The following is a 26,688-nucleotide window of genomic DNA, read 5'->3' as shown; positions in this document are numbered from 1 at the left end:
GTCAACACCTATTAAGATTACAAATACACAAACTCTTTGATCCAGCAATTTATCTTCTGGGAATTTACATGTTCAAGATGAAACTGTAGGTGGGCCTTTCAGAAAGGCAGAGAAAAGAGCTCAGAAAGTCCTCTCCCCAAAGGCAATGACAAAACAAGACAACACTGCCAAAAATAACCTTTTTAAAACTCCAGAAACTAACCAAAGGCATATAACAAGTGCAGAAATATTTATTCAATAAAAAAATCTACTGTATCTTCTTTTAAAAAAAAAATTCTGTGGCATTTTGCAAATCACATATCAGGTAATGAACTGCTTGATCCAGTATGTAAAGGACTCTTAAAATTCAAAATACAAGACAAAAATTCCAATTTAAAAATGGGCAAAACATTTGAATAAGCATTTCATTAAAGAGGATATACAAATTCTGATAAACACATGAAAATATGCTCAGTATCATCAGTCACTTGCACAGGGAAGTGCAATTAAAACCACAATGAGACAGCCCTTGACACCCACTAGAATGGCTATAACAAAAAAGACAATCAGAAGTGTTGGAAAGGGTGCGGAGAAACCAGAACCTTCACATAGTACTGGTGAGAATGTAAAATGATACAGCTACTTTGAAAAACCACTTGGTATTTTCTTAAAGTGTTAAATAAAATTTCATAATGATCAAGCAATTCCACTCCTAGTTATCTATCCAAAAGAAATGAAAACATAAAATCTACACAAAACTTTGTAAACATACATTCATAGCAGCATTGTTCATAGTAACTCAAAACCATAAACTTAAATGTCCATTAATTAGTGAATAGATTAACCAAATGTGATATACATTCCAGTGGAATATTATTTAGCCACCAAAAAGAAAGCAACACTGATATAATACGAACAAAACTAAAAAACATTATGCTACATGAAAGAAGACAGATGCCAAAGACCACATGTTGCATGATTCCATTTACATGAAATTTCCAGAAAAAGCAAATCTGTAGAGGCAGAAAACAGACTAGTGGTTTTCCAGGGTTGGAGGTGGGAAGAGGGATTAACTGTAAATGGGCAAAGGTTTCTTTCTGGTGTGATGAAATGTAAAATCAGATTATAGTGATGGCTGCCTGATTCTGTAAATTTACCAAAATCCATTAAATTTTACACGTTTAAATGAGTTAATCTTAAGGTATGTAAATGATACCTCAATAAGGCTGCTTTTAAAAAGATACTATAATCTGCGTATGAATGCTTATAGGAGCTTTATTCATAAGTCTAAAAAACTGGAAACAATCCAAAGCCCTTCGGTTTGGATAGAATAAAACACTGTGGTGCATGCATATCATACGATACCACTGAGCAATAACAGGGATGAGCAACATCCTCTGTAACAAGAAGGCTGAACCTCAGATGCATTACGTTAAGTCGAAGAAGCCGCCCTCAGAGGCTTCGGTACAGGGACACTGTGGGAAAGTACAGAGAGCAGATCCCTGGCTGGCAGAGGTGGGGTTGATAACAAACAGGAAGCCAAGGGAGTTTTGGGGAGATGAAACTGTTGTGTATCTTGATTATGGGTGTGGTTACACAACCCTATATATTTGTCAAAAATCAGAACTGTATGTCAAAAACAGTGACTGTGGGACTTGCCTGGTGGTCCAGTGGCTAAGAATCTGCCTGTCAATACAGGGGACATGGGTTCAATTCCATGTCCAGGAACTAAGATCTCACGTGCTTTGGAGAAACTAATAAGCCCATGAGCTTCAATGAGCCTGAGTGCAGCAACTACTGAAGTCCAAGCACACAGAGCCTGTGCTGTGCAGCATGAAAAGCCTCACAATGAGAAGCCCACAGACTGCAACTACAGAGTAGCCCCTGCTTGTTGCAACTAGAAAAAGTCCAAGTGCAGCAACGAAGACCCAGGGAAGTCCTAATAAATACTTTTTAAAAAAAGTGTTATCATGTGAATATTAAAAATAAATTTAAAACAATGATATTGTATTTGTTGCATATGATTTTCAATAGCAACCAATTAGAAACAACTCCAGTCATGGTCGGAGAAGGCAATGGCACCCCACTCCAGTACTCTTGCCTGGAAAATCCCAGGGACGGGGGAGCCTGGTGGGCTGCCGTCTACGGGGTCGCAGAGAGTCGGACACGACTGAGCGACTTCACTTTCACTTTTCACTTTCATGCACTGGAGAAGGAAATGGCACCCCACTCCAGTGCTCTTGCCTGGAGAATCCCAGGGACGGGGGAGCCTGGTGGGCTGCCGTCTACGGGGTCGCACAGAGTCGGACACGACTGAAGCGACTTAGCAGCAGCAGCCAGTCATGGTCAATAAGAAATGAGTTAAATTATTGTACACCCAAACAAAATATTACTGCTACACCGTTATAAGAAAGAACGAGGAAGCTCTCACAATACTGACATGGAAAGATATATGATTTGTTGGTAAGTGAAACAATGAACTAGAAAAAAAGAAGAATATACACATATTCATTTTGCTAAACTGAAACTCTGAATAAAGACACAAGAAAGCAGTAGGACCATTTCCAACTGCGTGAGTGTGAACGGCATGTGCAACAGGGTGCCTGCGGTCAGAGGGGAGAGCAGATGCTAGTGCTGTTTGATTATTATCTTTGAACTTTGTTGTTGGTTAGTTGCTAAGTTGTATCTGGCTTTTTTGCGAGCCCATGGACTGTAGCCTGTCAGACTCCTCTGTCTGTGGGATTTCCCAGGCAAGAATACTGGAGTGGGTTGCCATTTCCTTCTCCAGGGATGTCTGAAGACATGAATGGTAAAAAAAGAAACAAATTAACACAAAAATCAGTTTCTGAATATTGTTCCATCTTCCAATATATACACACTCAGTGCTGTGCCATCTGAAATTTGTCTATTGCATATTCATCTTAGTCAATGATTAAAATCAAAACTGAAGAGAACTAGGGAAATCCTTGCAATAAATTAATAAAAATCTTTCTTAAACTGATGTTAATCCATTACTACACGCTATCCTAACTTCATGAGTTATGTGAAGCACAACTGTGGGCGAGTTACTTAACTTCCCTAAACCTCTTTGTAAAATGGGTGTAAATGATATCTCTCTTCAGTTCAGTTCAGTTGCTCAGTTGTGTCTGATTCTCCACAACCCCATGGACTGCAGCACGCCAGGCCTCCCTGTCCATCACCAACTCCCAGAGTTGACTCAAAATCTGTCCACTGAGTCGGGGTGCAAATTAAATGTGGCAGTACCCGTCAAGTGCTTGGAATCAAGGTTGGCACTGAGCAGGTATTCAGTAATTGCACATTGGCTTTGTTTTTAGGTATGGCTGGTTCCTGGCAGATGTATTCACCTAACTGTCACAGTGTTCAGCCCACATTTCACGAGAGACCTTGTCACACGAGACCTGTGACGGTGAAAGCTGCTTGGGTTCAAATTTCAGCTCTGAAATTTTCTAGCTGGTGGGCAAACCACTTAAACTTCCAAAGCCTCGGGATCTTTAGTTAAAAATAGGGTGACAAAGGTACTTATGTCACAGGATTAAAAGGACAATTGAATGGATTTGAGGTGCAGAGCAGAGCTTTGAGCACATATTAAGTAGTCAACAAATATTAGCAACTCCTGGTCTCCCAATGCAATTATTATGGGAATTTTGTAAAAACTTCATGTTAAACCTCATTTCTAGCTTGTCTTGACCTTCTACTACTTCAAACTTCCAAGCAAAAAAGAGTTTATTCCTACCACATGTTGTGACACACATACAAAAACATTCTGATGAATAAATGATAATATGCTTTTTAAATTTCCCTAACAGGCATACACAAGCTAGCTCTAAAAGTAATGGAGGTTGAAATCAATATTCATATTCTATACTGTTTCCTATAATATTTGGGATTTAACAGGTTTTAGATTTCTAGATATTTGGCAATATAACATGGCTATATATATGGGTTGTTCTGAAAAAATAAAAAACTAGGTACTCAAACTAATTTCAGTGATTTTAAGAATTTACCAAGTTTTTTTTAAAGTACAATTAATAAAACAAAAACACTCTATATACTTTTTATTTCTTATAACCTTGTTATCTCTTCAGCTTTTTCCTAAAGTAGCCAGAAAAGTTCAGGATTTTGAATTTAGGCCTTGAAAGTAATTGTTTAGGGTTACAATTTCTGTACTGGAAATGACTAAACCAATGAAGGGGAAGGAGCTCAGGTTTCTGTGTTTCATAAGACCTTTGTTTTTCAAGCAGCATCATTTTAATTATTTCCTGTAAATACATCAATGTCCTTAAGAAAAATATTTTTCAGATAAAGACTAAAAACCTTTAATCATCATTTGGAACATGATGGAAATGACCTCAGCATATTATAAACCTTCTAAAACAGATTTAGTGCATGAAAACTCATTTGCCAAATGAGAAAAGCAACTAGTTACATGGGATTACTAATCAAATTATTTTAAGAAGAAAAAGACTATCAGATGAGCAACAACAGAGTATTTTTAGAGAATTCTAGGAGATCCTGGCTGACATAACCATTCTCTCTTTGCCAAGCCAGGATTTCCATTAAACTTTGGGTAGGAATTAAGACTTCATTTCAAATGAGAGAGAGCCCCAAGTATTTATCCCCAGTGGAATTCTGACCATGAAGCAAAGATGGCCTTTCCAGAAGGGCTGGGCAGAGGGTGATGTAAGTCAGAGAGTGTGCCCATGTAGCCATTCACACACTTGCCCCTCAGGTAGGCTAGAGGCAGCCCCCACCACCAACCTATCCAAGGTGTCATGCAGAGGGCAGACACCCCTGTTAGCATGACATCCAGCTCCCTCTCCTTAGACAAAGCACTAGTAAAGCCTGTCAGCCTTAAATGGTCTTTGAGGCTGCAGGGAAGTGACTCCAGACAGGTCTTTATATGATCTCCTAGGCAATTCCACCAGGTGACTGGAACAGGGAATTCCAACAGGACAAAACAAAACGCAGATTTCTCAGTTTTTAACAACTCAACCCCATGCACATCACTGAAGTACTCAACACACTTGTCTGCAGCCTCACGTGCAGTACTTGGGTGCAATCTCAAAAACAACAGAATCATCTCGGTTCGTTTCCAAGGCAACCATTCAATATCACAGTAATATTGTGATACTGAAGAAGCTGAACGGTTCTTTGAAGACCTTCTAGAACCAACACCAAAAAAAGATGTCCTTTCATCACAGGAGACTGGAGTGCAAAAGTAGGAAGTCAAGAGATACCTGGAGTAACAGGCAAGTTTGGCCTTGGAGTACAAAATGAAGCAGGGCAAAGACTAACAGAGTTTTGTCAAGAGAACACACTGATCTTAGCAAACACCCTCTTTGAACAACACAAGCAAAGACTCTACACATGGACATCACCAGATGTTCAACACCGAAATCGGATAGATTATATCTTTTGCAGCCGAAGACAGAGAAGCTCTATGGAGTCAGCAAAAACAAGACCTGGAGCTGACCATGGCTCAGATTATGAGCTCTTTATGGCAAAAATCAGGCTTAAATTGAAGAAAATAGGGTAAACCACCAGGCCATTCAGGTTTGACCTAAATCAAATGCTTTATGATTATACAGTGAAGGTGACAAATAGATTCAAGTGATTAGATCTGATAGAGTTCCTGAAGAACTATGGATGGAGGTTCATAATACTGTACAGGAGGTGGTAACCAAAACCATCCCAAAGAAAAAGAAATGCAAGAAAGCAAACTGGTGGTTTGAGGAGGCTTTACAAACAGTTGAGGAAAGAAAAGAAGCAAAAAGCAAGGGAGAAAGGGAAAGATATACCCATCTGAACGCAGAGTTCCAGACAAGAGTAAGGAGAGATAAGGCCTTCCTAAATGAACAATGCAAACAAGTAGAGGAAAACAATAGAATGAGAAAGACTAGAAATCTCTTCAAGAAAATTGGAGGTATCAAAGAAACATTTCATGCAAGGATGGACAAGATAAAGGACAGAAACAGTAAGGACCTAACAGAATCAGAAAAGATAAGAAGAGGTGGCAAGAAAACACGAAGAACTATACAAAAAATAACTAGGAATAATCACAATGGTGTGGTCCCTCACCTAGAGCCAGACATCCTGGAGTATGAAGTCAAGTGGGCTTTAGGAAGCATTACCACAAACAAAGCTAGTGAAGGTAATGAAATTTAAAAACTTAAAAGATGAGCTATTTAAAAACCTAAAAGATGATGCCGTTAAAGTGCTGCACTCAATATGTCAGCAAGTTTGGAAAACTTAGCAGTGGCCACAGGACTGGAAAAGGTCAGTTTTCATTCCAATCCCGAAGAAGGGCAAACTACTGTATAATTGTGCTCATTTTGGATGCTAGTAAGGTTATTCTCAAAATCCTTCAAGTTAGGCTTCAGCAGTACATGAATGGAGAACTTCCAGATGTAACCTAGATTTAGAAAAGGCAGAGAAACCAGAGATCAAATTGCCAACATTCGTTTGATCATATCAGAAAGCAAGGGAATTCCAGAAAAACATCTACTTCTGCTTCACTGACTACGCTAAAGCCTTTGACTGTATGCATCACAACAAACTATGGAAAATTCTTAAAGAAATGGGAATACCAGACCAACTTACCTGTCTCCTGAGAAACCTGTAGGTGGGTCAAGAAGCAATGGTTAAAATCTTAAATGCAACAAGTCATTGGTTCAAATTAGGGAAGGAGTGTGACAAGGCTGTGTACTGTCACCCTATTTAACTTATATTTGAGAGTACATCATGCAAAATGCCACATTGATGAATCACAAGCTGGAATCAAGACTGCCAGGAGAAATATCAACAACCTTGTATATGCAGATGATACCACTCTAATGGCAGACAATGAAGAGGAACTAAAAAGGTGAAGATGAGAATGAAAGAGGAGATTGAAAAAACTGGTTTAAAACTTAACATTCAAAAAACTGAGATCACGGCATCCGGTTCCATCAATTCATGGCAAACAGAAGGGGAAAAAGTGGAAGTAGTGACAGGTTTTACTTTTTTGCGCTCCAAAATCACTGTGAATGGTGACTGCAGTCATGAAATTAAAAGACACTTGCTCCTTGGAAGAAGAGCTATGTCTAACCTTATTGGGGGCCAGAGTGAGGTACTCTGCCCGTGGCAAAGGTCATGAGGAAGGAGGCTCGACATACGCAAAGGCGGGATCGAGCCTCAGGAGTCCCCCTGGAAATCCTCGAGCATCTACCCCCATAACCAGAGCCTGCCTACTTTACTACTTTGTGCTCTCACCTACACCTCTGACTTTACGGGGGGCTGTCCCCCACCACCTCTTTCGGAGAAGGAGTTAACTTAGAGCTCCAGTTAATAAAAACTCCTGGGCGTGACAAGAGTGTTTTAACCCACAAACTCCTCTGAAGGTTCTCTAGCCTGCCTGACAGGCTCGTCTGGCCACATGTGATTGCTCACAGCCTCCCAACCGTGAGAGGCACGAGATGCTTTAAACCTTCTAAAAACAGGTTCCTTAGAAAAGTTAGAAAACTATAAGTGTAAGTATAGTGGGCTGATTAGAAATTGTATTGGTGAAGGGTTTTTCATTTGTTGAGCCAATGTTTGTTGCTAAGTCTCCATATCCCCTGCCCTTACACACATTAATGAATATATAGAAGAAATAAGTATTAACCTTTGATATTAATCACGTTAGACCTTAGGCTAAGTAAATTCTTTCCTTAACTAAAACCCACTACACCCTCACCCTATAGGAATGTAACTTTATTTGGGTGGCGTCTATTTTAAGAATAATCACCCCTGGAGAAATAAGTGTCCTGGTTGACTGACCACTGTCACAAGGAGAGGGTCATAAATTGTCAGCAGGCCCCTGGCCAGAAGATGATGTAACACCTCTAAGACCTCTGTATACATTTGTATGAAGCACCTAACTTTGATAAAAGTCAGGACTGCTGACCCCCCGTGACTTTTGCATAACATCTCAGTGTATAAAAGTAGACCATGGAAAATAAAGAATTGGGATCAGTTTCTCGAAATACTGGTCTCCCCATGTCGCTCTCTCTCTCACTCGAGCTGAGTCTCCATCTGGAGCGCGGAACCCGCCATGCTTACTAATTATGCCTGGGCTTCTAAGATCCGACCGGGGAGGCCTCAGTGTCTCCTCTCCTTCGGGAGAACAGAAGGACGCCTGCGGCCTACGTAAGTGGTGCAGACTTCTTGTCTTGAAGTTTTATTGGTCTCCCGCGTAAACCAAGCTACTCAGCCTCTTTTCTCCACTGAATTTTCCCACTGAGCTATCCTCATTCTATTACTCTTTACATCTTTAATTAATATCTAATTGAAGCTATTGTATCCTGATCCTCGCCGACGCCGTCCCCGCTTCGAATACCCTGGATCAGCTGGGGCTGGACCCCGGCATTACCTAGACAAAGTATTAAAAAGCAAAGATTCCACTTTGCCAACAAATGTTCATATAGTCAAGGCTATGGTTTTTCCAGTAGTCATGTATGGGTGTGAGAGTTGGACTATAAAGAAAGCTGAGCTCTGAAGAATTGATGCTTTTGAACTGTGGTGTTAGAGAAGACTCTTGAGACTCTTGAACTGCAAGGAGATCCAACCAGTCCATCCTAAAGGAAATCAGTCCTGAATATTCATTAAGGACTGACGCTGAAGCTGAAAGCTCCAATTCGTTGGCCACCTGATGCGAAGAACTGACTCATTTGAAAAGACCCTGATGCTGGGAAAGATTGAGGGCAGGAGAAGGGAATGACAGAGGATGAGACGGTTGGATAGCATCACCAACTCAATGGACATGAGTTTGAGTAAACTCTGGGAGTTGGTGATGGACCTGGTGTGCTGCAGTCCATGGGGTCGCAAAGAGTTGGACATGACTGAGCAACTGAATACTTCAATAAAATTAAACATTCAGCTCTGCAGTCACACCAGTCACATTTCAGGTGCTCAACAGACACACATGACTCATTACTACTGGCCTAGCCACACGGAACAGAACATCCCCATCACTGCCCAACGTGCTCCTGGGCAGTGCTACTCTGTATTCTTTGGCATTGTATAAATTTCTTTATAGCAAGAGAAAAAAAAGATATTTTTTCAAAGGAAAAAAGATATTTCCACTTTGGGAGGGGAAAAAAAACAGGTTTTGGTCCCCCCCTCTCCCCATTCTGTATCTCTTTTAATAAGTTATTTTTTGAACACTGTAGAAGCACCAGAAGCTTTGTGTTGTTTAATTGCTAAGCCGTGTCCAACTTTTTGCAACCCCATGAACTGCAGCACACCAGGTTTCCCTATCCTTCACTATCTCCCAGAGTTTGCTAAAACTCTTGTTCATTGAGTCAGTAATGCCATCCAACCATCTCATCCTTTGTCACCCTCTTCTCCAGCCTTCAATCTTGCCCAGCATCAGGGTCTTTTCCTATGAGTTGGTTCTTCACATCAAGTAGCCAAAGTAATGGAGCTTCAGCTTCAGCATCAGTCCTTCCCATGAACACCCAGGACTGATCTTCTTTAGGATGGACTGGTTGGATCTCCTTGCAGTCCAAGGGACTCTCAAGAGTCTTCTCCAACACCACAGTTCAAAAGCATCAATTCTTGGGTGCTAAAGCCTTCTTTATGGTCCAACTCTCATATCCATAATGACCTTTATTCGGCCAATTTTCTCTAAGCTATTTAATTCTTACCAATTCAGTTCTACTTAACAAGATTTCAGATGCCACCAAAAGAAGGAAGACAATGTCATAATTTGAAGCATCGTGATATTGCTCTCGCTCTGTAACATCTAAAAAAGGTCATGTTACTCATTCTCAGTAGAAGCAAACACAGTTGACAGAAACCCTCTGCAGTTTAGACAAACATTTAAATTGAAGGTTTTCTTCAAAAGAATAATAGCATTTAAAAATAGTATTCATTTTTTTTCCTGATTCAATTCAGTACAAAGTATAGAAGAAAAACAAGCCTAAAGCTTTAAAAAAAAAGTGCCATTTTAACTGAAAAAGAAAATGGCAATGCTAAGAACAAGTCTTGAAATGAAGGCTGTAACACCAAAGCAATGAATGCTCATAATAACCAGTTCCTCAGGGCTTTCTCAGGTAAGAGAAGTTTGAAGCATCTAGTGAGATTTTAAGAGAATAACATTTTAAATGAAAAGTTAATGAAAAGGTCTCCAGAGAAAAAAATAAGACACATATATAAGTTCATAAGGAATATACAGGTAAAACCACATACAGGAGACTCCAAGTCCCCTTTGAAAAACCATTAACTACTGATGGAAAATCGCAACCCCAGTCCCTGCTGGAATCCCCATCAGCATCCAGTGACCCATGAGGTCCCACGGGAGATCTAACCTGTGCCCTAAAGTCCTCCTCAAAACCCTCCACAGCATCACATCCATCTACTTTCCTAATGCAACCACCAGACCCGAAATTCCAATCACAGCCATCAGTGAAGGTTCTTACTACGGGGCCATCCATAATATATACAGAGAGAAAGCCACAGTAACTAGGACAGTGTAGAATTGCCACAAGGATGCACTACAGACTGACGGAGCAGAGCCCATGTGCGCTGAGCAAACTAGAAACAGGATAGAGTGGCATCACAAACCAGCTGGGGGAAATAAACTCTGCAATCAAAGACACAGACTCGTGCAACTGTTTCGATTCACATGGAAAACCGTTCCCTATCTCATTAGTTCAGTTCAGTTCAGTTGCTCAGTTGTGTCCGACTCTTTGCGACCCCATGATTCACAGCATGCCAGGCCTCCATGTCCATCACCAACTCCCGGAGTTCACCCAAACTCATGTGCATCGAGTCAGTGATGCCATCCAGCCATCTCATCCTCTGTCGTCCCCTTCTCCTCCTGCCCTCAATCCCTCCCAGAATCAGGGTTGTCCCAATGAGTCAACTCTTCTCATGAGGTGGCCAAAGTATTGCAGTTTCAGCTTTAGCATCAGTCCTTCCAGTGAACACCCAGGACTGATCTCCTTTAGGATGGACTCGTTGGACCTCCTTGCAGTCCAAGGGACTCTCAAGAGTCTTCTCCAACACCACAGTTCAAAAGCATCAATTCTTCGGCGCTCAGCCTTCTTCACAGTCCAACTCTCACATCCATACATGACCACTGGAAAAACCATAGCCTTGACTAGATGGACCTTTGTTGACAAAGTAATGTCTCTGCTTTTTTTTTTTTTTGTCTCTGCTTTTTAATATGCTATCTAGGTTGGTCATAACTTTCCTTCCAAGGAGTAAGCGACTTTTAATTTCATGGCTGCAATCAGCATCTGCAGTGATTTCGGAGCCCAAAATAATAAAGTCTGACACTGTTTCCACTGTTTCCCCATCTATTTGCCATGAAGTGGTGGGACCGGATGCCATGATCTTCGTTTTCTGAATGTTGAGCTCTAAGCCAACTTTTTCACTCTCCACTTTCACTTTCATCAAGAGGCTTTTTAGTTCCTCTTCACTTTCTGCCATAAGGGTGGTGTCATCTGCATATCTGAGGTTATTGATATTTCTCCCGGCAATCTTGATTCCAGCTTGTGCTTCTTCCAGCCCAGCGTTTCTCATGATGTACTCTGCATAGAAGTTAAATAAGCAGGGTGACAATATACAGCCTTGACGAACTCCTTTTCCCATTTGGAACCAGTCAGTTGTTCCATGTCCAGTTCTAACTGTTGCTTCCTGACCTGCATACAGGTTTCTCAAGAGGCAGGTCAGGTGGTCTGGTATTCCCATCTCTTGAAGAATCTTCCACAGTTTATTGTGATCCACACAGTCAAAGGCTTTGGCATAGTCAATAAAGCAGAAATAGATGTTTTTCTGGAACTCTCTTGCTTTTTCCATGATCCAGCGGATGTTGGCAATTTGATCTCTGGTTCCTCTGCCTCTTCTAAAACCAGCTTGAACATCTGGAAGTTCACAGTTCACGTATTGCTGAAGCCTGGCTTGGAGAATTTTGAGCATTATTTTACTAGCGTGTGAGATGAGTGCAATTGTGCGGTAGTTTGAGCATTCTTTGGCATTGCCTTTCTTTGGGATTGGAATGAAAACTGACCTTTTCCAGTCCTGTGGCCACTGCTGAGTTTTCCAAATGTGCTGGCATATTGAGTGCAGCACTTTCACAGCATCCTCTTTCAGGATTTGAAATAGCTCCACTGAAATTTCATCACCTCCACTAGCTTTGTTCGTAGTGATGCTTTCTAAGGGCCACTTGACTTCACATTCCAGGATGTCTGGCTCTAGGTCAGTGATCAGACCATCATGATTATCTGGGTCATGAATATCTTTTTTGTACAGTTCTTCTGTGTATTCTTGCCACCTCTTCTTAATATCTTCTGCTTCTGTTAGGTCCATGCTATTTCTGTCGTTTATCGAGCCCATCTTTGCATGAAATGTTCCCTTGGTATCTCTAATTTTCTTGAAGAGATCCCTAGTCTTTCCCATTCTGTTGTTTTCCTCTATTTCTTTGCATTGATCACTGAGGAAGGCTTTCTTATCTCTCCTTGCTATTCTTTGGAACTCTGCATTCAGATGTTTATATCTTTCCTTTTCTCCTTTGCTTTTCGCTTCTCTTCTTTTCACAGCTATTTGTAAGGCCTCCCGAGACAGCCATTTTGCTTTTTGCATTTCTTTTCCATGGGGATGGTCTTGATACCTGTCTCCTAACCCTATCTCATACCCACACACAAATAAATTTCATGTGTATTAGACTTACACTGAAGAGCAGAACTTTTGGAAGAAAATATGGTAGGATCTCTTTATGATCCCAAAGTACTCAGAGTACAGAGAGATTTATTAAATATGGTATTAAAGGGCACCAACCATAAATGAACAGACTAATAGGTATGACTTGACTAAAATGTAAAACTTAAACACAACAAAGCACACCAGAAATGAAGTGGAAAGATAAGCTACTGGCAGAACATATTTGAAATGCAAAAATACCAACTAAGATAAATAGAATACACAAATAATTAAAGATATAAGGGGGGGGGGCAGAAAGCAACCCAATAGAAAGCCATACCAGTCACAAAAGATGTAACTGAAACAGCCAAATAAACATAAGAAATGATGCTCACACACACCAGAAATCAAGGAAATGCACAACTTGAAATTAGGAAAACTTCGAAAACCTGGCAATACCAGGGATTAGCAAGGATACAAAACAACAGGAACTCTCAGAGGGTGCTGTTGAGGGCTGAAGTTTGTACAACACTGGAGAATGATCTGGCAACAGCTAGCGAAGTCAAGGAGGCACATGCCCTGTGCACCAGCAATTCCACCTCTAGCTACAAACTTTAGAGAAGCTCTTAAATGCGTACAAGGTAGTATGTTCACAGTAACGTCACTTGGTAGCAAAGCATGAAAATAACCAAATTTCCACTGACAGAGAAGGAACAAACTATAGTCTAATCCTAGAATACATACAGCAAAAAGGAAGAATTACCGGTACACACTCCTACACAGATACATCTCAAAGGTAAATGAAAAAGCAAGTTGCAGAAATACATACACAGTATGATGATACCATACTGTACAAAGTTCAAGATCCACAAACATTGTTGATTAACACATATGTATGTAATTAAGAAGAAAGCTAAGCATGGGAATGATACACACCCACTGTAGGACGATGGTTCTCTGCAGAAGGAAGGTGGGGAAATAGCAGCTGGGAGGTTACACAGGGGACATCAAATGTATGCGCAATATTTTATTTTATACAATTTTAAGCTTTTAATGTAAAGCAGTGGTAGTAAAATGATATGATTTGACTAAAACGGTTCAAAGATCATATTATTCTCTATATTTTTCTGTATTCATGAACTATTTCAAAGCATAAAGTAACTGTATTTTAAAGAAATATTAAGAGAAACAGACATCGACATTTATCAAAATGGTTGTCTCCTGGTATTGAGCCTCTTGCCATGCCCTCCTCCAGGGGATCTTCCCAACCCAGGGACTGAACCCAGATCTCCCACGTTGCGGGCAGATTCTTTACCATCTGAGCCACCAGGGAAGCCAGGAATATTGAAGTGGGTAGCCTATCACTTCTCCAGGGGATCTTCCCAACCCAGGAATCAAACCGGGGTCTCCTGCATTCCCCAGGCAGATTATCAGCTGAGTTACTAGGGAAGCCCATGCCGGGAAAGACCCTGATGCTGGGAAAGATTGAGGGCAGGAGGAGAAGGGGATGACAGAGGACGAGATAGTTGGGTGGCATCACCGACTCGATGGACGTGAGTTTGAGCAAACTCTGGGAGATGGTGAAGGACAGGGAGGCCTGGTGTGCCGCGGTTCATGGTGCTGCAGAGAGTCAGACATGACTGAATAACTGAACAACAACATTAGCCTCTAGCCATGAATGACTTTTCTTCTTTCTTTCCAGGTCTTCTGTATTTTATAAGTTTCTTCCCCCAAAACCCAGATACTTCTAGTCCAATTTACTCTCCTATCTTACTCCCAAACCAGCACTGTACTTTGTTGCTCCTTTGGTATAGAACTTGACATTGTAGTATGCACTGTCTCCTCTACCGGAATATGGGTTCTTGGAGGACCCACCACACACACATTCTCTTTTTCACATAAATTATGTACTGAATGCCTACTATGCACCAGATACTATGCCAGGAGCTACAGAAAGATAAATGAACAAAACATACACCGTTCCTTCCTCCATAGAGTTTAGTCTCAAAGAATAGAAACATTAAATAAAGAAAAAAATAATTAAAATTGTGAGGAATACTATGAAGGAAAAGAAGAGGTGCCATGGGACGACATAATGGAAAGGCCTAACAATCTACACGGGAAAGGAGAAATAGGGACATGCCAGGAAGGGAGGGGTGGAAGGGCCTCTGGACAGTGTCTTTCCCACCAGCCTAAAGCAACAGGACAGGGTCGCTTCTGACCCGTATCTGTGCCCATGATTTTCATGGTGCTTTAACAAATGCTTCCTGGTTGATTCTAAGACAGCTCTGAGCAATCAGCTCTAAGGCAGGAAAGAAGTCCTTAGGGGATGGCCGAAAAGGCAAAAGAAGTGGTCATTTGAAGAGGCCAAACAGAGCATGAGTCCACTGTGTAGTAACTCAACTCCTCACAAAGCACTTGCTATATTCTGTCCATGGGACTTTCCAGGCAATAGTACTGGAGTAGATTGCCATTTCCTTCTCTTCTCTCATCCTCCTCATGTGAAAGGCTAACCTTTCTTTTCATTCTCCCACCCATCCCCTTCCTTGCCCAGTATCTTCATCCTCATTTACCCAATTCAATACATTTAAGTGGACTATGTGTGACAAGCTAAGTTTATGAAGATCCACGTAAGCATAACCTCTGCCTAAAAGAGCTTTCCTTCTAGACAAGTGGATCAACTTAGGGTGACTGTGTCCCCCAGGGGACATTTAACAATGTCTGAAGGCATTTTTGATTGTCACAATGGGGCAGAGGGCAGTGGGGCATTACTGGTCTCTACAGGGATGATGCTGAACATCCTATATGATGATTACAATGACAGCCCCCCAGCCCCAAACAAAGAATTATCTGGCCCAAATGTCAGTAACACCAAGGTAGAGAAACCTGGTAGAGGCTACAGGGAACCACATCTAGAAGCTGACTGCTCGAGCAGAACAAATGTCAGCAGACGATGGCCAGAGGCCAGGTGGGTCAGGTGCCAGAGGCCTCAGAGAGTACTAAACGCCAGGCCTTAGGTGTATTAAAAGAAAAACAGTCAGTCATGCAGCAGTCGAGAAACGGGCTCCAGAGAATCAGCAATGTAACCACACCACAATGCAACAGGAATACAAGGTGTTCCACACCAAGGCGAGGAGGGTCCTAGTCTAGAACCAGGGGTAGAAAGGTTTCCTGGGAAGAGACATCTAACTCAAAACACGAAAAATAATGAGTTAGGATGGAATGGAAGGACGGAAGCAGGATCAAGCAGCTTCCAGATGGGAGGTACAGCCAGTAGGCAGGGCACGATGGAGGGGAAGAAAAGAGTTGGCCTGACGCAAACATGGGGAGTTGCTGTGGAAGGGCTACAGAAGTCAATGGGCCCAGATCACGCTGACCTTGTGTGATGTGTTTAGAAATGCAGACTGTAGGGCAATAAAAAGCCACTGAAAGGACTGACACAGAGGAGGGATATGAACAAAACTTGTTTTAGGACAATCGCCTAGGAGAATGAACTGCCAGGGAACTGAGCAGAAGGGAGCTCCTGTGACAGAGCCGTGGCTTGACCTCACAGTGGTTCTGAGGACAGAGGGAGGCACTTAAGAGATGCTCGGACACAGGTTGTGATGTGTACCAATCAGAGTTCTCCAACCAGTTATTGCGAAGCTCTCAAATTCCAAAAGCCAAGTTTTCTGCAATTCATCTGTGGCCCAACCTAACTAGAATTATGTGGCAGCAAAACCAGAACCTGAACTGACTTGCAGTTATTTATAGTACATTTATCCCATTTATATGAATGCTTCAAGTCAGAGGATTAATGTTTGATTCAAGACTCTGCCCCAGACCTCACTGTGTGGCATATTCACTTTCTAAAATTCAAAGAAGTCTGTATTCCAAAATGCAGTTGGGCCCCAGGGTTTAAGATAAGGGATTGTGGACCTTACAAGGTGCTGAATAAATTTTCGTCAAACTACATGAAATTAGGCAAAGCAGGTCACTATAATTTGTTCGGAGTATTTTTCTAACAACAGTATGAAACTTCCAGATACCACATATACACATACACAATTCATTTTATGGAATGTTGCCTTAAAACACCCTAGAAATCTGGCAAGCGACCCTAGCAGACTCACAGTAGTGGGATTTGGGGAAAGAACTTTAAAAAATTATTTCACAGTAATGTATTTACTTCATAACTTCCCCCTGTGGGACTGCCACACAGAAGAAAAATAGGTATAATCAGTAGAAACAGATCTTCATGTTTAGCAGAATAATTCCAAGTAAAGTCAGTCAGGAGTTCAGAGAGAATTGAGGTCACCTTCCTAATCGCTGTTCGCACAGCCACAAACACATTAGCACCCTGACTGACGTTTCTTAGTAAAGGAGACCAGGCTGCTTTGCAATTGTGTTGTGTCAAGTGGGCACAGGCTACAGCTGCGGTGGCAAGGGGGACGTCACTCTCATTCATTCCTTCCTTCATTCAACACCGGTCTGTGAAGAGGTTTCTGTGCGCCCGGCCCTGTTTATTCCAGATGAGGATGCAGCAAGCGTAAGGCAGACAAATGTGACCCTGCAGAGGTTGCGGATTTTACAGGGGCACACAGACAGGAAGCACATAATTACAATCAGGTGTAAACAGCTAGGACGGGAAAGCATGACGACAGCATACAGCAGTGGGGCCAAATGCAGCAGCAAGAAAAGAATCTAAAAAGGCCTCTCTAAGCAAGTGACACTGAAGACTACAAGATCATTTTAAATTATTGATCTAAAGGGACTAGGAGGAGAATAAGAAACTGAAGCAAACCAGAAAATTGTAGGAAACCAGAGACCAGGTTTAATTCAGTGAAGTTCAGAGCCAGCAGAAACAGGGAAAATTGAAGCCTGAGTGTAGACTCGAAAGAAGCTATTACCCTGAAGAAATCCTACTGGAAACTGGACTATGCTTTCTGATGTTCTGGAAAGTACTTTGCATCTAAAAATAGAACAAATGTGGGAAGCGGGGTTTAAAATACTTAAACATTTATTTTATGCTTGTTTAGAGGAAAACAACCCTTCTATGTAATAAAATACACCAAAAATGTACTCAAACAGATAAATTGAATAGTTGTATATTGAAACATTTAGAACACTTATAATGAGTTTAAATAATAAATTAGGTCATCAGCAATATGCTGCCAACTTTGTAAAGCAGTATGGTCTGGCAGGGTATTTTTAAATAATAAATTTACCAGAAACATAATTGAGATATTCAGATATCAATTGAGAAGACTTTGGCAACATTAAAGTTTCCAACCACAAATGCATCAGTATAAATCATATGCTATATTTTGAACCTATGACAGCTTGAAAAGCAGATGCTAATATTCTACCCCAAAAGACCCAAAGGAACTAGCCATCCATAGTAGCTATTTTTACCGACAGACTCATTATGTCATGCCAGAGTAACGTGTTAGCACATTTTAGTTCTGTGTAATATTTTTTATCCTAAAAACATTGAGAGATTTACTAAAGGAGCTTCAGTTCAGTTCAGTCGCTCAGCCGTGTCCGACTCTTTGCAACCCCATGAATTGCAGCACACCAGGCCTCCCTGTCCATCACCAACTCCCAGAGTTCACTCAAACTCATGTCCATCGAGTTGGTGATGCCATCCAGCCATCTCATCTTCTGTTGTCCCCTTCTCCTCCTGCCCCCAATCCCTCCCAGCATCAGAGTCTTTTCCAATGAGTCAACTCTTTGCATGAGGTGGCCAAAGTACTGGAGTTTCAGCTTTAGCATCACTCCTTCCAAAGAACACCCAGGACTGATCTCCTTTAGGATGGACTCGTTGGATCTCCTTGCAGTCCAAGGGACTCTCAAGAGTCTTCTCCAACACCACAGTTCAAAAGCATCAATTCTTCGGCGCTCAGCTTTCTTCACAGTCCAACTCTCACATCCACATGACTACTGGAAAAACTAAAGGAGCTTACATTTGACTAAATGCACCTGTGAAAATCTGGGCAGGGGGGAACCAAGCTTGATATAAGAGAAAGCAGTAATATTTCACAACTGTTACTCAGCTTCTTTGCAGATACCCCTTTTTTTTTTCCTACATCCTCTCCTCCCCAATTTTTGATGATCATCTATTGACCACCCAGACACTCCTAAATTCTTCACTGACTGGATCTGATTTGTAGTTTTTCTTTCTCGGTAATCTCTGCCATCATGCCCAGTAATTCAATTTCCTCTGTAACAGGAACGTTCCCATTCTCTCCAACCTCCCACAAGAACAATCACATCCTAGACCCACCTCAGAACCTGAATTCTGGAAGAGCTTCCTGTGAATACATCATTTCCTTCTTCCTCAAGCCTCTGGTACCTGTCCCATCTCTCCTCCTTCCTTCCATCCATCCTACATTCAACTACTCTTCACTATCTGCCTTTCGCCAAGTTCTGTTCTAGGTACAGGGTGGAAAGGAGCATCACAAATTAAAATATAATAGCACATATGAACTCTCTGCCATAATTTGTTATTACAAGACATAAGAAGTTTAGAGTCTTGTTGTTCATTTTTCAGTCACTTAAGGTGCGTCTGCCTCTGCGACCCCATGAACTGCAGCACACCAGGCTTCCCTGTTCTTTACTATCTCCTGGAGTTTGCTCAAACTCATGTCCACTGAGTCAGTGCTATTCCAGATGCCATCATGGAACAAAGAAGAAAGTAAGTTAGTTAAATATCTCCTGTCAAATGGTAATAAGTGCTGTAGAGAAAAACAGAAAGGCAGGGAAGGGCGGTTGACTGTCTGGCAAGAGGTCACCATTTCAAAGAGGGTGTCAGAAATGCTAAGAGAAGGAGACACCTGAATGACCCAGCCCTGGAGAAGAAGGTCAAAGTAAAAAAAAGTGCCCTGAGTAAGATGGGGATGAGAACAGCGGCTTCTTCTGGGAAACCTCAGCTCTGGCCTCTGGGCTGAGAGCAGAAGCAGACCGGGCTCTTACCTGGCCCCCCTGCAGCTTTCTCAAGTAGTGCCGGGCTTGCCTCGCACAGCCCTGCTGCTCCTGGGCTGGAACTGAGGTGCACCATCCTGCTTATCACTGTGGTTCCCAAACCTTTCTCTCCCTCCTCCCTAGGTCCCTCGGCTTTGAATGTCATATCCTGAGACTCTGTCACGACTGCTGAGGCTGTGATCCAACATCTCCTCACTCTTCCTCAGCCACCTGCCCCCACAATCACTCACCAGACCAGGACGTAGCCTTCAGCACCGCAATTCCCTGCACCTACCCCCTGGCCACTGCCTCCCAGACTCCCAGCTCACTTTCTTTCTAATTCTGAATCCAACAATCCATTCACCTCCTGGGGTCTCCACACCACTGACCCACCGCCTTCTTACTGCCCTTCGTTCCTTGATGGTCTCTCCCCTCCTCTACTCCACAGTCAGTCTCTCAACTCCAATGAGGAGATCCTCAATGCTGTTTAAACTCATGCTACCCCGACTCTAGCCCTGAACACGGAAAAATGACGGGGGTGGGGAGCCGAAAGCTAGCAGAGCAATGCCTTCGAAGTGAGCGGAGAACTGTGCGCAGGGTTTGGGTGGGGGGGCGGTGGGGAGGAAAGGCCAGGTGTGCGTTGCGCAGGAAAGGCTTGAGGACATTCTCTTCTGGCTGCTTCTCAGTGAATGGGAGCGAGGCCATCAAGTGAGTGTGAGGCAAGGAAAGAAGTGTTCAAGGACTGAAAGGAGAAACTGCAGAGTGAGAGGATGAACCGATGCGGCCTGTCTCTGAGGCCACAGCCCTTCCTGTGCTAAGCTCACCAGCCCATCTGCCCTCACTTGCCTCTGCACCCAGCTTAGAACGGGGCAGAGGGGAGCGGTGGGATACCCCCCCATTCAACAACTGCAAGACGCAAGTCAGGGTTTCCCCACTGAACGGATTCAGAAAACTGAAATGAGCCCACCACAAACTCATTAATTCATTTCAACTGGATTCTTAATGTTTTTCAGTAAATCCTTTATTTACCTCTGATAAGGCCCATCCAAAGCCCACGGCAAGCGGTGGTTTTCTACTTTCTTTCAGTCTCCAGCATCACCCTCCCCCCGTCACTCGGAGCAGATGAACGTGGCTTCTATTTTATTGAGGGCAAAGGCCACTTGATGTGAGCGAGCTTCTTTAAAACTTCCTGTCTCCATGACTCAAAACCTGTGTGTGTTTAACATCTACTGTCCTTCTGGGCCTGGCCCCCAAATGTTCTTTCCTTCATGCTACAGCTAACCCACCTCTCCCCACCACAAGCTACGCCACCTTATTCAGATATCCCCCTTTCGAGCATCTTGAATTTGCTAAAAGTATAGGTTATGAAAAGAAAAAAGTATTCCAGATGAAAGAAGCAAAATGAACAAGTTAAATAAGCAGGAAAGAGCATGGAATACTTATGACAGTGCTAAAACCAGTCTTTTACACAGCATGGTGTGTTGGAAAGTGGTAGAAGTCACAAAGTTAGATGGATAGGGTGGGACAAGATTACAGAGAATCTTACCACAGAGTGTCAGGCTGATGACTTCTGAACAAGAAAATGCTTGTGACGAAAGTAGGATTTAAGGGAGATAAGACTCACAGCGTGGGATGAGGGGGGATGAGAAAGGACGGATTTACACTTGGGGATGGAGGGACGGGGGATGAAAGGCAAGAGAGGAAGGCAAACATTCCTGATGTGCATGGTGAGAGCCTGGTCAAAGGTGAAGGCAATGAGAAGGAAGAAAGGAAAGGAAAAAAGACATTTCCCAGAAAGAAATGAACTGAACCTGGTGAATGGACCACATACTGTCAAACAATTTCAACCCCAACTCCAGGAGAGGGGGTGGGTGTAACTCCTCACAAGATGGAAGACAGGACGCTGCACTGTGAAGTTCTCAGAATCAGAGCAGTTGGGGGCCGGGAGGGGCTGGGACCTCAGAGCACAGGATTCAGCTCCCTCACTTGACAAATGAGGAAGTAGAGGCCCAAGGAAGTGAGGTGATTGGTCTTAAGTCCCAAAACCAGTCGCTGCAAGGGTTGGGACGGGACCCCTGTCTCCTGTTCACCTCTGCAGTGCCTTCCACAACAGCCCGATTTGCCCAGAGACCCTCAGGGCCACACTTCAGTGACAAAAACTGCACTGTGGAACTGGCCGCCTGAGCCTGGCCTCCGCATGTATCCGGTCCAGGAGAGCTAGCTCTTAACCATCAGAGCTTCAAAGCTGCTGGACTGCCTCCATCCAGGACCTTCCTGAAGATAAGCCTGCCTTGTCCTTTCATGGGGAGCCCAGCTCAGGCACAGTTTTGAAGTTTCTAGTAAGTCTCAGGGCAACAGAGTAACCAAGACACAAGTCCTGCCCTAAGGGTCATTAAACTGATCTGGAAATTAAAGGGTAAACCATACTGACCCTTATTGTTTCCTTCTTCCCCTCCTATTCTGACTCAGTAACAGAATTTCAGATGCTGTTTGCCTCATCTGTGATGGAAATCTTGTATGATTCCTTGGCAAAGACCGGAATTTGTGTTTGTTATTCCTCATACTGTCAGCTCACAGAACTCTGCTGATAACAAAATGCAGCCACTAGTATTTCTAGCAAGGCTTCTACATATTTTCCCAATTAGAAAATAGTGGAGTTTCTAGGTAATTTGCTAGTGAACTTTGAGCCTTGACAGAAGTTAACATGAATAGAGCTTCCAGTATTTTATGAAAACCAAGCACAATTATTTACACTAAAAAAATATGGACAAGTTGGCTATCTCATTTCTTCTATGTCAAGAAAAATTTTAACAAGCCACCATGGACTTCAGCAAGCTGTCCACATTAAGAGAGATATTTAGAGTAGTCTGTCCTGAACTAACTGAAGTCAATAGATAACTCTGAATAATTTTATAGCAGAAGTATTTAGTATTGTTTATTTTTTCTCCTCTTGCCATTCCACAGAATTGCAACAACAAATTTTTTTTAAAAGAAATTAAAAAAAGCTATAAAACATGCCAAATCCTTCTCTGGGAAAACAGTGACAATTTCATGTTTTCAAGGACAGATTTTCCAAGTACTAGTCCCTGCAGTGATGACAGTACTGTGATTAACATGTACACAATTTAGGCATCAAACCTGACCCCTTGGTTTATACTTTCTTCTGATTTAATTTCCTATGGTGGTGGTTTAGTTGCTAAGTCATGTCGGACTCTTGCGATCTTGTGGACTGTAGCCTACCAGGCTCCTTTGTCCATGGGATTTTCCAGGCAAGAACACTGGGGTGATTTGCCATTTCCTCCTCCAGGGGATCTTCTCGACCCAGGGATCAAACCTGGGTCTCCTGCATTGCAGGCTGATTCCTTACCTACTGAGCTACCAGGGAAGCCCAAGGTGAGCTGCCGAAACCCTGGAATGTCCTATACTATTCGTTACTGAATTTATTTTTTTTCCACATGCTTTGAGAATCTCAAAAGCTGAAACTGAGTACACATGATTGCTTCGCAGCTTCAAGACATTCCCTTTGTGACTAAGAGGCAGGTGCTGTTCAGTTTATCTTCAGGCACGTAAACTAAGCCCTTGAACTTGGAGTGAGGAAACGCATTCAGCTTGAAGTTTAGAAAGGAAGGAACTGCACAGCAGCTTCCTTTACAACAGCCCGCTTTTTCAGCTTCCTGTATGAAAATAATTTTGTATTTTTATAGAAATTGCAAAGGAACAATGAAGAAATTATATTTAAGCCTTTAGACAGTTAAGCTTCAAATCCTTTAAAGAGAAACAATTTCTTCCAATAATTTTTATATTTAAAACAAGCCAGGAACAGAAGAGACTAATAAAATAGTAATGTGGTACAAAGTTTAAAATGGATTATACGTATTTCAGATTAGGATAAGGAGTTCATGTCTTTGTACAGTAAATAACGGATATTAAGACTTTTGGCTTTAAAAGTCCCAAAGAACGTGATGCTACTGTAGTACTTGATAGATATGACAGTACAAAGCTTTTCTTTGTTGGTGTAGCTGCTGCTATTGCTATGAAGCTGTTTTGACTGAAACACACAAACACACACACACCAAGTTTATTATTAAACACGGCTTTTCAGACTCTGAGCTAGAGATCACTGAGTAGTCTCTTTAAAAATAAAATGCATTTAAAATCTTGAATCTCAGGGGAGAGAGAAGCTCGCTCCTCGGGATTCAGGCCTTGAACACTGACTCCCAAATTTCCATGAAGTGGCCCAGTCACCCACGGAGCCTTGTTTCCATGGCAATCTCTCTCACACGGATTTCATCAGCTCACACGTGCTGTTGTTCAATCACCCAGTCATGTCCGACTCTCAGAGACCCCATGGACTGCAGCACACCAGGTCTCCCTGTCCCTCACCATCTCCTGGAGTTTGCCCAAGTTCATGTCCATTGCATCAGTGATGCCCTCCAGTCATCTCTTCTGTCGCCCTCTTCTCCTCCTGCCCTCAAGTACGTAGCCAGAAAGGTGTGCCTAAGGACCATCGGCTCTAAGATCCCTCTGTGCCTAAGTCTAATAGGTTACTACTATACATTTAGGAATTTTTATCAAGGGCTGTTAAGTGAATGAAAGTCATTTAGTTGTGTCCAACTCTTTGTGACCCTATGGACTATACAGTCCATGGAATTCCCCAGGCCAGAATACTGAAGTGGGTTCCCTTCTCTAGGGGATCTTGCCAACCTAGGGATCGAACCCAGGTCTCCCATATTACAGGTGGATTCTTTACCAGCTGAGCCACCAGGGAAGCTGTTAAGTGAATTGAAGCTTATAATGAAATTCAACCTCCCATTCTCACAGTATTATTTCCTGAATAGTAGCCTTTCATCTTATACAAATATTCAAGACTCAAGTATATTAGAGAATTCCAAACACTTGGACTGTGTAGGAGACAGCAATACAGCCACTCGACACTGTAGATACTACGGTTCCCTGGATACTCTTTAAGCTGTCCCGGCCGTACCCCTTCACTGCACCCAACATCAGGCCCAGCAACTGTTGCAAATCCAGGGCTCAGAGAAGCACGCGGCCCTGGTGGAGGAGACCAAGCCTGGTGGACAGCAGCTTGACTCCCTGTAAGCTCCCATGCGGAAGCGCTGCAGTCCGCTGCTGCACCCTGGCCCCCGTGAAGTAAAGGGAGGCCCGGGAGAGAGGCAGTCGGGGCAGATGCCTGGAATGAGAGATCAGGGCATCCCGTCCCTGCCTGGAATCAGACACTTGAGAGGACCACAAAGGAAAATGTGTCTTGGGAGTCTGCCCAACGTCCCCTGCTGTGCCCTCTTCCTGGTGCACTTTGCCACTGACCTTTCTGCACCTTCCTCTCCGGTAGCTGCATTCTGCTAACTTATCTGTTTACCTTTGTCTTTTCACCAGTCTGTAAGATTCTAAGGTCACTGAGGTAAGGAACTGCTCATCTTTTCGTCTCTGTGTTTATCCCTCGTTTCTAGCACAGCAGATGGTGCAAGCAGTTTGTTCTGGAACTTTTTGTTGGAGAGTTGTTAGAGACCAAAATGAAATCTGTCTTCTGGTGTGTTCACCCCCCTCAACTGCACCCACCTCCTATTCTATAGTTAGCGCTCATTCCTATACCTGATCAAAAACTATTCTCAGCAAAGGATATAATAAATCCCTTCATTCTAAAAGAAACATGACAGATACGTGGTTGACCTCCTAAGGGGTCCTGCAAAATGAGGAGGTTTCAATTACACAGATGTGAACAGGAAAGAGAACCCAGGTGGCAGCTTTGGATCACACACGGGGGCAACTGCTTCCCTCTTACATCTAGTGCGTCCACCACGCAGAGATTTTCTGTTTGGCTTTTTTTTTCCCGAGTCATCAGTCATTTTGATTCTGCCTAATTCCTATTTCTACCCCCTGGGCTCTCTCTGGTAACTATGCCTGAAAGTGTTAGTCGCTCAGTCATGTCTGACTCTTCTTGACCCCATGACCAGGCTCCTCTGTCCGTGGGATTTCCCAGGCAAGAATACGGGGGTGGGTTGCTATTCCTTCTTGTGGACCCTCTGGAAAAGTAACCGGGCTACACACGCACTGAGGGCTCTGTTCCAGACCATCACAATAAAGCAAGCATCATCATAAAGTGAGTTTCATGAATCTTCTGGCCCCGGTACAGATAAAATTTATGTTTATTCTATACTGTAGTCTATTTTTTTTTTTATACTGTAGTCTATTAAGTGCACAGTAGCATTATGTCTAAAAAACAATCAGTTCAGTTCAGTTGCTCAGTCGTGTCCAACTCTTTGCAACCCCATGGACTGCAGCACACCAGGCTTCCCTGTCCATCACCAATGGGCATACCTTAATTTAAAAATGTTTTATTGCTTAAAAAAAAACAAACCGCTAACGATCATCTCAGCATTCATTGAGTAAAATAACATCAAAGGTGACAGATCACAAGTCAGCAAAACAAATATAACAGTAATGAAAAAGTATGAAATACTGTGAGAATTACCAAAATACAACACAGAGACCTACGTGAGCAAACGCTATTGGAAAAATAGCAACAGTGGACTTGTTCGATGCAGGCTGGACACAGACCTTCAGTGGTAAAAACATGCAGGATTTTCAAAGTGAATGAAGCGCAGCAAAACGGAAGAGGCCTGTACTCTAACACTCGGGGTGTGTGCACAGGCCGCCACGCAGCACAGTTCAGTGCGCACTTGCTTTAGCTCAGGTTTGCCTGTTTTCATTGTCAACTAAGTTGTAAGCTGCCGAAGGACAGGAGCTGGCACACTTCCCCAACATCGAGTCCCAGCCCAGTGCTGAGCACACAGTCAGTACTCAACAGGACACACAGTGAGACACCCAAAAGACAAGCAAGCATAACATGTTTTACAAATACAGACCCCTCACTGTTACAAAAAACATTCAAGATTACCAGGAGGCTAGAATGAACAATGATAAAGCTAATGCTGTTAAAAAAGCAATTCACATTTACTCAGAGCTTACTAAATGTCAAACTTTGAACCAGGCCCTTCACCAATAGTCTCTCATTTCATCCTCACGAGGACTGGAGAAGTTAAATATCTCAGAGTGGCACAGTCA

At 42.7% G+C, this 26,688-nt stretch overlaps 1 protein-coding gene across 14 annotated transcripts in view; it reads right to left on the bottom strand.

Moving 5' to 3' along the window:
• The window catches only part of MRTFB (myocardin related transcription factor B), a 223,829-nt gene that overhangs the window by 149,608 nt on the left and 47,533 nt on the right, over window positions 1-26,688 (bottom strand). The gene's annotated exons all lie outside the window — the stretch shown is intronic.

The sequence above is a fragment of the Bos javanicus genome, chromosome 25 (genome assembly GCF_032452875.1).
Source record: "Bos javanicus breed banteng chromosome 25, ARS-OSU_banteng_1.0, whole genome shotgun sequence".
Classification (NCBI taxonomy): domain Eukaryota; kingdom Metazoa; phylum Chordata; class Mammalia; order Artiodactyla; family Bovidae; genus Bos; species Bos javanicus.
This window is presented reverse-complemented; position numbering and strand designations above follow the sequence as displayed.